The sequence below is a fragment of the Perna viridis genome, chromosome 7, assembly GCF_037379345.1.
Source record: "Perna viridis isolate PV_CMFRI_1.1 ecotype Kerala chromosome 7, ASM3737934v1, whole genome shotgun sequence".
Lineage (NCBI taxonomy): Eukaryota > Metazoa > Mollusca > Bivalvia > Mytilida > Mytilidae > Perna > Perna viridis.
The window spans coordinates 32,608,378-32,623,431 of NC_142451.1; positions in this window are offsets into that span (position 1 = coordinate 32,608,378).

A 15,054-nucleotide genomic window follows, 5' to 3' on the forward strand; every position below is an offset into this window, starting at 1 on the left:
TTGCAGTAATGTATTACATTTTGCGATTTTGCTCGCAAAAATAATCGAATCCCTATGACAGAGGTGATTCATGGTGTAGAAAAACTAACCAAACAAAGTTGCTGTTTCTATCTATTATAATACATTTTTATGTACCTATAATCCTCTCTGTATTCAGATCTGTAATTTTGTAGTTTCGGGTATTTACTACATCGCATCTACCCTACAAAACTTGAGATAAATGATACTACAGACCACAGTGGCCAGGTTCAAACAGAGAGAGTTGGAGAGTTGTGATCACGCCAATTGAAAGGACTTAAACCCCGCCGTATTTTTTTTTCTAATTTTTTGTCCCAAGTCAGGAACTTCTGGCCTCTGTATGTCTTTTACATTTATGCAGCGGGTATATAGAGGCAACTATTTCGCGGTACTTGTATCTAATGTTTTGGGGATAGTTGTGCACAGCCTGCCCACTGGTGTGAGAGTTTCCTCGTCGTTTATTGATGACCCATCGTTGGCCTTGAACTGGCATTTTTCATTACGGTGGGCGGGTTGTTGTCTCTTTGACATATTCACCATATCCAGTGTCTTTATAAATGTTACACCTACTTAATTTGAATTCAATGTACAAAAATTACACAAGTACTATACGACGAATAAAAACATGTATTTCGGAACAAAAAAAAAACTGATCAACAACAAACTAGGGTACACTTCATACCAAATAAGGGCAAGCGTCGATATCTAATCTTCATATAAAGGAGACAATATTCTGCTATTTTGAAAACTTGCTTTTTTAAAGAATGAGTTAATATAGAATTGATTGACATTTTTGTTGTTTAATCTATAATACAAAGTTCAATGGCCATCCCCAGCAACCCATATTTTATCAACTTCAATTATTTTAATTCTATTTTTATTTTTTTTTTATTTTTTTTATTTTTTTTTTTGAAATGCCAAATGACTGCAGTTTAGACTAAACCATCACAATTGACAACTGGAATGATGATTTTACCCTTGTTGACGCAGCAAATAAATGTAAAGCCGTCGTGTTCCCTGCGTCCTTTAAGAGGATTAAATGTTGTTAACCTGTACTGTTATCCTCTTTCAACTGTCAGTCTGTCCCGTTTTATATGCACAAAGGGTAAATATCCTTAGAATGACATATGTCATTGACTGTTTCAGATGTTATTTATATTTGACAGATAATTACCTATAAAAATAGGTGGAAAATTGTTTTTAAAGTAAGTTTGCAATGAAAACTGATTTGTTCAACGTGTCATAGTTTTCCTTTCATCTTTCGACTACCCTGGCTTTTTATGAGCAACTCGGCGGGTGTTTCTAAGAAAGCAGAAGATGCTTGATCCACGGGTGCACCTGGTCCATGCTCTCATTTTTAGTGGTGGAGTTGCTCATTTACTTTTGTTACTTTTTTTGAATTATGTTTTATTTTATTTACTTTATGTTCTTTGTTGTGATTGTCTGCTTTCCATGAGATGAAGGATACTAAAGACACTGTGAAGTCAGCCTCATATTTTGACCTACACTTAGAAATCGATGGTAAAGGAAAACTATTGACCAAACTTTACGACAAACGAGATGACTTTTCATTCAGAATTGTCAACTTTCCTTTCATCTGTGGCAACATCCCTTCGGCTCCTGCGTATGGAGTGTTCATATCACAACTCATACGTTATGCCAGAGCTTGCCGAAACTACGCAGACTTTTTGTATCGCGCTGGAACTCTAACAAATAGGCTTCTGGAACAGGGTTATGTTGCTACAAGATTGAAGTCATCACTACAGAAGTTTTATGGTCATCATGAACTCGTGGATCGTTATGGTGTTTCCATCAGCACCATGAAAACTGATTTATTCAACGGGTCATAGTTTTCCTTCCCTCGATTGTCTAACCCGGACTTGACTTTTTATGAGCAACTCGGCGGGTTTTTCTAGAAAAGCTGAGGACGCTTACCCTACCGGTGCACCTGGTCCGTGCTCCCAGTTTTTAGTGGCGTCCGAGTTGCTCATTTATTTTTGTTACTTTGTATGTATGATTTTAGTTACTTTATGTTCTTTGTTGTGTATGTCTGTTTTCCATTTCTGGTCTTTGTCCCTGGATTACATTCTTTTGATTTCCGCTAGAGTCTTAGTTCACTTGATCACTATTGCATTTTTCTTGAACTTTTGCGATCAAAAAGGTAAATCGTGACACGAAATGCTGATCACTACACGTAGATTTTGATTTGTCTTTTTTTTTTAAGATTAAGATTATCTGAACAATTGTTTATAAAAAGTAAAGATGCGGATATACTGGTATATTATGAACCTACATTCTAAATTATAGATATCTCTCGTTCTTCATAAGATATCTTATATTCTTTATAAGATATTTTATAAAAGATATGAGATACCTTATAAGATTTTCTTTATAAGATATCTCATTAAATATATAAGACACATGTATATTTTATAGTATATAAGATATCTCATTAAATATATAAGATACATGTATATTTTATTGTATATAAGATATCTCATAAACTGTAGTGATCTTTGTTTATGTTAAGTGATTACATTGGAATAAAGTAGGTTTAAGTGACGTGACATTAAAAGAAAATCTTAAAATCGTCTTATATAAGCTATATTCACCTTAGTGGCGTAATTAATGGCCATGGTCTCACAGAAGGTGCAAAGAGTGGCTCGCTTTTCACAGCTGGCACAATGTAGGTCAAAATCACTGTGACTTTTTACTGTACGGTCTAGCGTAGGAGGCTGCTGTCTCGATTTCATTACAAGTGATCCTTTATGTACACGTATGATATAAAGATTCAATTTCATTTAACGCTAAAACATTTGTCTTGATTGAATTTAAACTATCCCATAACAGAATTTCTTGTTGATATCGTTTAATTTAAATTTAAATTGGATACATCATTCTAAAAGATAGAATCTGCAAATATGATTAGAATGCCATTATTGCTTGCAAACTATGCAGATTTGTGCAGCTTCTAATCAATTTTAACAATAAAAACATACTTTCAGTAATATGATAACCCGTTTTAAACCGTTCGTAATGAGTTCTATATTGTTTTCTGAAATTCTAAACCTTCCAACTTCGAAGCTTCATTTAAAAATTAACGTTATCTGTTCTAAAGTTTTACTTGATTGGTACAAAACAAACTTCATTTCTTTTCATTATTTTCTTGACAAATAGATATTTCGTAAGAAGAAATAACAGAGTTGTTAAATTCTTATGAAATAGCATTATAAGTTTCGTCAGTTCGATCGGGTGAAGTCAAAATCCCCACATCTGAGTAGGTGAATATTCTGAAGAACAGGTTACCTTATAATGAAAATTAAAATGAAAAGACTGTCGTTTAATTCAATTGCTCACGAGAAATCATATATACTGACACTCAGAGAAAGACAATGAACTCAAGATTACAAGTATTTAGCCAAAACAAAAAACAAAAACGATATGCATGCTTTTCCAGGCGAATATTAAATTAAAATATTGATTTCAATCAGGTAATTTCTCTGAAAATTAAAACTTCAGAAGAAAGTGATCATCTTACAGGAATGGAGATCCCCCTAGGAGGCGGGTCCCCTTTTTTTCCTTAATTGACAGAATGCCAAGACATAGCGTACGGTGTTGGTGTCATATTTGGTAACGTCGAAATCGGCAAAATTTTGTATTGCGACGTACACCGTTCTATAATTGTCACATGTAAAAAGAAGTGTGCTTATTTATTTTTTTGCATAAAATAACACACATGACATGTTTTATTATTCAATTATCCGATTCGATATTATTTTTTCGTACTTTTTGGTCGATTGAAGTGATCAGATTACATCCTGATATGGTATATAATTTGGCATCAATCATTTAAAAATGATTAAAAGGAAATTTTATCCTATGAGAAAAATGTTAAGAATTATGAAAACATATTTCGAATGTTAAGAATTATGAAAACATATTTCGTGATGCGCTAAAAAAAGTAAAACACCCTCACTAAAACAGAAAGCCAACAAACCTACAATCAAAAAAGTCAGTAAACGCCCCACCCCGGAAATCAAATTGTGGAAGCGTATAAATTTATTTTATTTCTTTCCTATTTGGTTTTATACCTCTAACGTAGATGTACATTGTATGTTGAAATTTCCGAATACATGTACTCGTTTCGGAATGTTGCTAAACATAACACATTGCTAAACATTTCGAGAAAACAAAACCTGGGCAAAGATCCCTCTTTGAGAAAATTTGAGAGCGAAATCTCCCGTTTTAATTATTCGACGAAAAAAAACTTGTTATGGCGCAGTCGTCGTGGTCGGCGGCGACGTCGTCGTCGTCTGGGGAGACTTCATTTCCGTGCGATAACTGATAATAAGTTGTGGTTGACGAATTGTTCTGAAATGTTGATATGATTTTTCCAAAAACTAAGAAGATTCCTATTTAATTTGGACTTTGTTGCCCTTGCCACTTTTTGCCAAAAAGGGGTAAAAGTACGTGTTTTATTAAAACCTACGTAGATTGTTTTTTTTCGATTTTAATTATTCAATTTTTAAAGTGTTCTTTATTTAATTCGGGCAAACAAATGTACCCCAGATTTTATGTTTTGTTTTTTTTGGACCGTATCAAGTTATAGGGGGTCAAATTTGGGCAACATTTTCATAAGTTTTTTTCGAAATTTTTTATTCCACTGTATTCTTCATTGGATTCCAAATTAATAATCCTGCCTGCATTTTTCAATCAGATTTCGGATATCTCTTACGGTTTTCGAGTTATAAGGGGTCAAAAAGGCCACACAAGAATAAACCTTTTTTTTGGGGAGGGATTGGGTTCGATTTGAAAAAACAAATTAAAAAAAAACTTTTTTTCAATATTTGTGCAACTTATTAGATCTTATAGCTAAAATGATTGTCAAGAGGTAATTAAGAAGATCATGAAATACATTGATTTTACAATATTTCACTAGCGAATGTGCAAGCGCGTGTCTACATATTTCAAAATACTTCGATACAGACACGCTGATCCCGATTTCACCAGGGCGTTTTCACAAAATTAAAGGTTTGAATGTATCCGTGTTATATCGACGCTTTTTTCCTTACATATTCAATTCATCTACATCTAAGAGTGATTTCGTTAACTCATACCCATCATCTGCACAAAAACAGTACCTAGATGGCCTCATGTGGTAGTCTACCCACCAACACTGATGACAGGATGATGTCAGATCTATGTCGCCGTCCCGACGATGAAATCGAAAATGATACCGATGAAAAAACATTCACAGATTTAATGTCAGTAAGATTGCACAATGACACTGAATACACTAACATTAGTCCAGAAACGTTAACTTCACGAAAATCCATAGATTATGAACAATTCGAATTATCACGAAGTGAAAACTGGTCCGATCAGTCATATGTAAACAACACAAAACCGTATCCCGTTAGCCCGTTGTCACAAGACTCCTATATCCCGTCCCAACAAACATATGAAACTTTAGATAATGTTTTACACGGGTTACCTAGAGAACTTTATATTCAGAAACTTTCCCAACTTTGTGAGAACAATGAAAGTTAAATAATTTGGTATGGAACTGTACTCTTTGGGAGGGCCTCGTCAATCAATGGATTTCCAAATGGAAAACTCTGCTACAGAAAAACAACCAACTTAAGTTCAAGTATTAAGTCTGTTTCGTTATCAATATGTTTATAAACGGTTACGATTCTGAGATTGAAAGTGTCTTTAGTAAACCCAGTAAACCAGCACAAAGTGTTGAAAATGAACAAATTGAAAACCCTGTTCACAATGTTGAAATGTCCGTAGTCATACAGTCGCTCGTAGAGAGAGTTGCCACCCTTGAAAAGTTGTTAAAGTCTAAAGACGAACGAGAAAAAGAATTGAAAGATAAAATAACTGAACTTTAGGATATTGTAGAAGCTACCTTTATACTTTTGATCGTTTTCAAGCCCAATTTCAACCGAAAATTCAAAAATGTGAATCTACTGTAACAGTTAAACATTTGACTCTCCACTTGAAAGCATCGGTGCATTAACTTCAATACGCACTGTTATAAAATATCAGATCTGAAAACTGAAGTGAAGAAAAATAGCGGGTGTATAAATTCTATTCAAAAGTCAATTAGGAAAATTCAATAATCAAACGTCATGTCGACAGATAGTGAGATTAGTCGGGGAAACAGTGTGACCTCCTTAGGCGATAATACAAACACTGTACACAACGCGGCAATAGAGAAATCTACGTTATTACAGAGACAATTTTGAGCCAATTAGCAGTAATGATGATCCCAAGTTACATTTGATTCCACCAATAAACGTTTGCAACTACGAAATTTCAACCTCAAATCGAAAGTTATATAGTTCAGTTGTTCAAAACCGGCTTCCGCCAGAAAACGTGAAATCATATCGAATTCCGGTATGTGTGAATATGTCGTCAGAAACCCCGCATCTTGTAAATTATAGGTCAACTTCGAGTACAAATCGTTAGAGTGAACAAAGTTCCTTCAATACGCAGTCGAACACCGACGTCTTTCAAGCCGTAAACTGTAAAAGAATTTCACGCTTCTATGTTACTAACATTGACATAAATTCTACCCGACAACCCATGTCTGACTTCTTAAAGTGCAAAGGTGAAACGGCATCAAATATCATATTTTTTCATCCCAAGAAAGGGAGACTGTCTGCTAAATTTAACGCTCCGTCCGACTTTCGTGACAGTACAAAACAAAGCGTTCTGGCCTTCTGGAATGATATGTCGACATTGGTATAACAATCGCGAATGGAACGATTGGTTAACTGAGCAAAATTCACACCAATCATCATGAACAGTACGTCCATAATCTTAATATTATTTATGTTATCAGTTGTTGTTTGGAACGTTAGAGGGATCATGTTGTCTGCAGCATGCTTATCGGACTTGTTTCAGTATAGCCGATGCGACATAGCTTTAATAAGTGAACATAAATTGCTTCCACTTTCGTTGGACTTCCTCGATAGCATTGATCGTAATTTTACGTCTTACGCTTCTGCAGATACATCTGTGAAACAAGAAACTTATAGATGCGGTAAAGGAGGCGTAGCAATCTTATGCCGTAACGAAATAAATCTCAATGTTATCAAACTCAAGCAGAACGCATCATCGGGGTAGAATTCAAGACGAGATCAAATCGGTTTATGTTCATATTTTCCGTGTATTTACCGTCAAACAATAACATTGATGAATACAAGTATGAAATTAATATTTTGAATGACTACATCAATTTCTACTCACGATACGGATATGTAATAGTTGGAGGAGACTTTAATACTAGTGTTATCGAACGAGACCTGTGTCATACTAATGTTTATAAATCCATCGAGTTTTCCGATCTTATCTTAAATAACGGAATGGTCCCTGTAAACAAAATGTGCGTTGGGTCGACATATACCTATATTACCTGCAAAACCACGCTTGATTACATTCTTATGGATAATACTTTAAATACTTTTGTAAAATCCTGTACTGTCGTTGAAGAAGGAACATTAGCTAATACGTCCGATCATCTGCCTATTATTATCAAAATTGATATTCCTATGATGCCGATATTGATTCATACTTACTAGTGATCTTGCTTGGTCATCAGGGCACAAAGCGACAGAACTAGACATCAACAGTTATAGAACATTAACTAATGACCAAATTTCTGTAATCAATCTTAGAATCGCGACAAGTTGTGATATTGACGCAACTGCTCAACAACTTACTGAATTATTGTTGTCGAAACGTGTATACCCCATAACCGCTTTAATAGATTAACAAAGCCATACTGGAATGACGATGTAAAACATGCTCATCGCACCAAACGCTTAGCTCGCCAACAATGGATTTCAGAAGGTCGACGTAGCTGCCATGACTTTCCTTCATATACATATTATAAATCTGCCAAAAACAATTTTCGTGCTTGTCAACGGAAAGCATGCGAAGACTATAGGAATAAAACGTTTGAAGACATTGATAAAGCAGCAGGTTGCAACGTTCGTTTTTGGAAACTTATTCACGACGAAAACAACGTAAAAAGCCAGTGCTCTCTATACTCACCCTCACCTACAACGACAAATCTAGTGACCTTCCACAACAAATATCAGATATTTTCACAGAACACTGTAGTGATGTTTACACACCGTCGCCAGAGAACGACCAAGATATATACATTTTAAAACTATAGTAGATCGAACGTTGCATGACATTCTACAGACACCTCGCAATGAACATTTGGATATACCAGGTGGTTTGGTCTCCACTGAGGAACTAGAAAAGGCAATAAATAATCTGAAACTACGAAAAGCTCCAGGCTTCGACAAATTGCAAAACGAACACTTGCGTCACTGTGGAGCAAAATTTAAACGTGAAATTCTAAATTTATTTAATGCATGTTTACGACGAGGTAAAATTTCGAAATGTTGGAAACATGGAACACTGGTACCGATTTATAAAGGAGGAGGAAAAGTTAAATCAGATCATCGGACCTACCGACCTATATCGTTACTACCAGCATTATATTAACTTTTTGAATCCATTATGAAGGACCGTTTCTCATCATGCTTATCACAACAGACTCATTTTCCAGTGTAACTGCTTCATTTAACTTCCAAGAAACTTTATTTTATAACCTTGAGCTGAACAGTAAATTATATGTAGCGTTCTTGGATAGTTCACGTGCATTTGACACTGTGTAGCACTCCGGCTTGATATATAAACTTCATGAACTAGGAATACACAAAATATACCTGAAAATCATATATGATTGTTACCAAAATATCAAAAGTTCGATAATGTCCAATGGCTTTAATTCTGAGAAATTCAAAATCAAGCAGGGAGTTCGTTAGGGTGGTGTGCTTTCAGGCTTACTATATCTAGTATATATTAACGATCTCCTCAATCAATTGCAATCAGCGAAATCATGTGCCAACAATGGGAACTTGACGACCTGCAATCCGTTATTAGCTGATGGTGTTACCTGCATTAATATGACACCGAATGGTCTTCAGGAAATGTTGAATACTGCGTTATGCTATTATCAGAAATGGAAGTTCAAATTTAATCCTGATAAATCGACCGTCTTATGTTATATTCCAAAAAAGAATAAAGAACATTCAAAACTTTCCTTTAAACTTGGAAATAAAGATCTCAATCCAGTTGATTCCGTGAAACACTTAGGCATATTGAGAACTACTGACTTAAGTTGCGTATCTGACATTAACTTGTCATGCCAAACTGCTAGAAACGCGTACTTCGCTATTGTTGAAATGGGTTCCCATCTAATGAATCCATTGACAGTAACAAGTCTTTACAATAAAATAGGTTTACCTACAGTTCTGTATGGTAGTGAATTGTGGAACACTTGCACTCACAAGGATTTATGCTGAACACTTTCCAACACTTTATTGTCAAACACATTCAAGGATTTCACAGAAGCACACGATCCGACATTTGTGAAAGCATGTTGGATTTACCTCGCATTCCAGTCGTAGTCGATAAGCGAAAACTGATGTTTCTACAGAAACTGTGTACCCTCAACACTGATACACTCGCTAAACAAGTGTTCATCTACAGACTTTTTCAATATTTTCATCATCCATTTAGGAAACAGATTGGATTCATACCGGACATAATAAATATTTTACACAAATATGATCTCCAGCAATACCTTTTGAATTATATATACTCTGGTGAATTTCCGTCTAAGTTTTCATGCGAAAATTTTGTTAATACTGCCATCAATACCTCTAAACTAAACAACAAAATGTTGAGAATACAGTGTGATGATGACTTCGCATGATTTAAGGAACTAATAGACTTAGGCAAACCATCAAACTTAAAGAAATACGGTCTCATTTCATCTTTGTGCCTGCAAACAGCCAAGAAAATTTCATAACTATGGACTTTATCAATCACATCCGGGAATGGTCAGTTATGTGCTTCATATTCAAATGATATATTACTGCATCAAATTTCAAACTGTCCAGTCTTAAATGACAATCGACAATTAATGAACAGAAAACTGTATTGTCTCCTGGGACACGACATCTACAGTGAACTTTCAAAATTGGACATTATAACACAATGCAACATTCTTTTAGGAGCAAGTTGGACTCACGCTGACCCAGACACTATCTTATCCACAACTGGTCCATTTCTTGTGAACTGTACTCTCTAAAGACGTGCTTGTATATACATTTCTATTTTGATTAATATTAATTTTTTCTATTTGCATTATGTAATTGTACTTATATGTCATATCTCCTTTTGGAGGAATTAAAGTTATGTATGTATGTATGTATGTATGTAAATTGATTTTACAATATTTCACTGTCGAATGTGCAAGCGCGTGTCTACATATTTCAAAATACTTCGATACAGACAGATTTCACCAGGGCATCATTGCATATGAACAGACAGGAGTGCGCGCAAGTGGGGGGGGTGCTTTCTTCTTCCTGTTTTCTTTTCAACATTTCTTTCATTATTTTATCAGATTCGCTAAAATCGTTTATTTTTTTTAACTCATTACATCCACAGTCGTATTAGTTCAATCTAGTATGTCGTAACGTTTCAATACTTTTTATTGTTTTTAAAACTGACCTTTATACAGTTTTTACGTCGCAAAACAAAACGTTATTTTGGAAACGTAAAAAAATACGCTTTGTGACATTTTTGTTAGACACGGTTTTTACATTATATATATAACCCATTTGTTAAGCCAAAGAAAAAATGAAATGATAAAAGCATTGAGGAGGATGAATACATTTTTTAAGTATGTGAAGAAATCGACTCAACGCCATTTGCCTTTTTTGAACCATTCGTTCGAATTTCGCATGGTGTACGCGTGAATAAATAAAATATACAAATTTTAGATGTGACATTTTGGTTAGACATAGACAAAATGCTGCGTTAAGATAGATGTTCAACCAAGTACCATTATTTTTAGAATTTACTGTCTGCAGCATATATACATGTAAAACTCAAAATTTCGTTATTAGTTCACTTTAAGCTAACGAAAAAAGTTTTGGTAAAGACCGGGTAGCACGCACCGTGTAGAAAACGTCGGAAAAAAGACAACGTGACATCACAACACATATGGTATTTATCTACTATCAGACAATAAAACTTATTATTTTTTTTTAAATTAGCATGATATTCTGAATATTTATACAGTCCTTTAAGCGTGAATATACTTTGGTAAAAATACTATTCGTTGTTACATTTTACAACGGTAAGCAAGAAAGTAGCCAATGGCCAACGTCGAAAAAAAATTTGTGACATAATTGAAATTCGCACAAAAAGGCTGATTGAACATTTTATATATTTTTTCATTGGGGTTATGTAATAAATTGTCATTATAGTTAATAAAAGTCCCGATTAAAAAAGCTGTTCGCATAACTTAAAAAGAAATGTCTAACATTTTGTTTTCAAATCGATTTTTTTTTCCATTTTTACAATGTCCACATCGAAGGGGAGACATTTGTGATTTTGTAATACGCTTTGATCATTACGTCATGAAAAATATGACATCGTCTGCAGCACAGAGTTTGATATATCAAAATACGCCAAGAAACAACTTAGATATATTGGTGAAATGGGAAGCAAGCATTTCTTAATGTTACCCGTCCACATATGAAAATGGACGTTCTTGCGATCAAATAGTGCTTTCCCTCCGCAATTAATGGGATCTTTTAAAGATTTATGATTATAATCCTAAAACAACAACCATTTTCGAACATTTTAATATCTATATTGCCTTTGATAACTCAACATTCTAATAGCAACATTTAAGTTTTCGTAACCAGCCCCGGTTCAGTCGAATGTGACACCAACAACGTACGCAACGTCAAATGACTGTAATACTAGTGATTTCGTCTATGTTTGTAATCTAGAGAACTCTCTTTGTTTATCACTACATATGTTTTATTGTTACCTAGCAACATCATATATCACGAATCTTACATCGTGACAAAAATATTAATATGTACCATTTGACTTGTTTCATTGGTATGTGGACGGATGATTGACATTATTTGCCTTTTTGTCAATTTTATATAAGAAAAAAAAACAAATTCAAATAAAAAAGGGGGCAACTCGTGCACCCCTCTGGATCTACCACTGTAACACCCCAATGCAAGTAATGTAAAATTTGGTGTTATTTATATATTGGAATATGCAATAAAAACATTATAAAAAATTAAATGTAAATAAATAATAGTCGTTTGAGATACAGAAACAGACAAATTCGTTGACGGTGTGGAAACTTGATTGTGTCTCCTACCATTCATGTAATTTCAAATGACATGGATTCTATAATAATATTTTGCAAACTTAGCTAAATTTGATCCTGTATCTTAATTACACAGACATTTCCTTTGCTGGCGGAAGAAATGCTGAAGTAACATGACATATTGTAATGATATCTCGGAAACAGTTTTTTATTAATCATACCGCAGTAATTTGCATATGGTTTCTCATGTAATAAAACCAGAGGTAATCGGAAGTCATTTATATATCCATGTAATGATGGTTAAGTTCTTATAATAGTTTTGATATGTTATGATGAAACTTTAATTTCACGTTTCCATTAAATTAATCAAATGAAGTACTACATGTATATAAGAGGGTGTGTGTCGGTATTGTTTGTGCTCCCCAACACACACGCACACACACACACATTTGTGTTGCAATTTTGTTCATTTACCAATTCGTGCAAATTTTTAGCAAACTAAACTAGCCTGTAATCCTTTTTTTTTTCGAAATCTTTGGATCTCGATCTCCCTGCTATTACTCTATTACAACAATTTAAAGAGTAATCAAGGGACCCAAGGTTATAGCGGTAATCAAAAGAATGTAATACAGGGACAAAGACCAGACATGGAAAACAGACATACACAACAAAGAAAATAAAGTAACTAAAATCATACATACAAAGTAACAAAAGCAAATGAGCAACTCGGGCGCCACTAAAAACTGGGAGCATGGACCAGCTGCACCGGTAGGTTAAGCGTCCTCTGCTTTTCTAGAAACACCCGCCGAGTTGCTCATAAAAAGTCAAGTCCGGGGTAGACGAAAGAGAAAATGAAAACTATGACACGTTGAACAAATCAGTTTTCATGGCGCAGATATATACATACACCGTAACGACGAGTTTATGATGACGACCATAAAACTTTTGTAGTGATGACTTCAATCTTGTAGCAACATAACCTGTTCCAGAAGCCTATTTGTTAAAATTCTGGTGCGATACAAAACGTCTGCGTAGTTTCGGCAAGCTCTGGCATAATGTATGAGTTGTGATATGAACAATCCATACACAGGTGCCGAAGGGATGTTGCCACAGATGAAAGGAACGTTGACAATTCTGAATGAAAAGTCAACTCGTTTGTCGTAAAGTTTGGTCGATAGTTTTCCTTAACCATCGATTTCTAAGTGTAGGTCAAGATATGAGGCTGACTTCACAGTGTCTGTAGTATCATTTATCTGAAGTTCTTTGGGGTAGATGCGATGTATCAAATCCCCAAAGTTAGGATTGTTTAAAGATAATACGTCATCTATATAGCGGAAACTGAGATTGAAGGATCTAGCAATATTCTTTCTTTCGGATCAGATCAGCTATAAAGACAGCCTCGAGAAAATTAGTACAGTCTGGACATGTCCATTCGTCTATCCATACAATGATGATAACTGATTGAAGGGGGGCAATCCCATTAAATAAATAAAGTGATATTTAATGCAGTTATCGGTCTCCAAACCAAAACAATTAACAAAACCAATATCTTCAGTCTAAACTCATTGTTTGCGCAAAAGTCGTATTTTTTTTCTCACTCATACATTTCTGTATCAGTTCTTTGTTGGAAAAATACTCAGTTTCTTCTAAAACAATGAATATTAATTGCTTTTTGTAAAATGTTCTTTGTGCTGAATACACACAGAAGTGACCACTGATTTACCGCTTATGACAAAAGCATGCAAATATAGTCAAGACGCAATGGAAGAGGGGAGTTTAGCGCGCTGTAAAACCTACTATTAACCCATTATTTTGACTGAAGTGCCTGTACCAAGTCAGGACCATTGCGGTACCAGCTGCTCCAGTGGTGTAATATTTATTTGCCAGATTTATTTTGGACTTGACTTGATTATGAATCGGATTATAATTGATTTCAATTGCTGTTAGTTATAGTATGCTGGTTCCTATTCTAAGATATAAACACTTGCTTCAACCACCTTACTTGAGCTTCCCTCGAGAAAAGAAACACATGCCAAGAAATACCCCAAAAACTTTCTGGTCTGCCTCTACTGGCACTAATTATTTTTGGTAACGCAGTAGTACATATGTGGTCATAATGTATCTATTATCTCAGCAGGGTCTAAAGTTGGATTCTTGGGCGGTTTGTCTTGGCATGGTATAGACTTTAGAAATTCGCACATAAGAAACGTTTTCTTCATTTTGTATTTACTTTGGGGGGGGGGTAATTTTAAACGACGGTCTCAAATTGCAATGATAAAATAAAATAATGAAAAAATATAATAATTAAGATCAGAAAATTAATGTTATCTGGCTAGATTACAGGATTGAACCGTGTCCAAGCAAACCAAATTTGGTACAAGATCGAGTGCGTATTGAAGAGGTTGTGCAACAGCATACATATTAAGAAACTCAGCAGTACCGCCATTTAAAAAAAGAAATAGATGTTTACAAATGTAAGGGACAAAATCGTAGTCTTTTTATACATATACAACGAAACCTATCTAAACCGGATCCCTTTCGGAGTTTAAGGTTGTTTGGTTTAGAAAGGAGTTCAGTTAACCCAGGTTAAAAAACATTAAAATTGATACAAAGGGACTTCAAGAAGTATCTGGTTTAGACAGGTTTTCGGATTATTCAGGGTTCGGTTTAGACAGTTTCATCGTATACCAAAATAGGAAATTACAAGGCCTTTCAAACGACCTTATTCAAATTTCCACAAAAGCCCCGGTTTAACATGGCCAGCGCCGGAAAATTATTATTTTTCATAAAATAGCCAA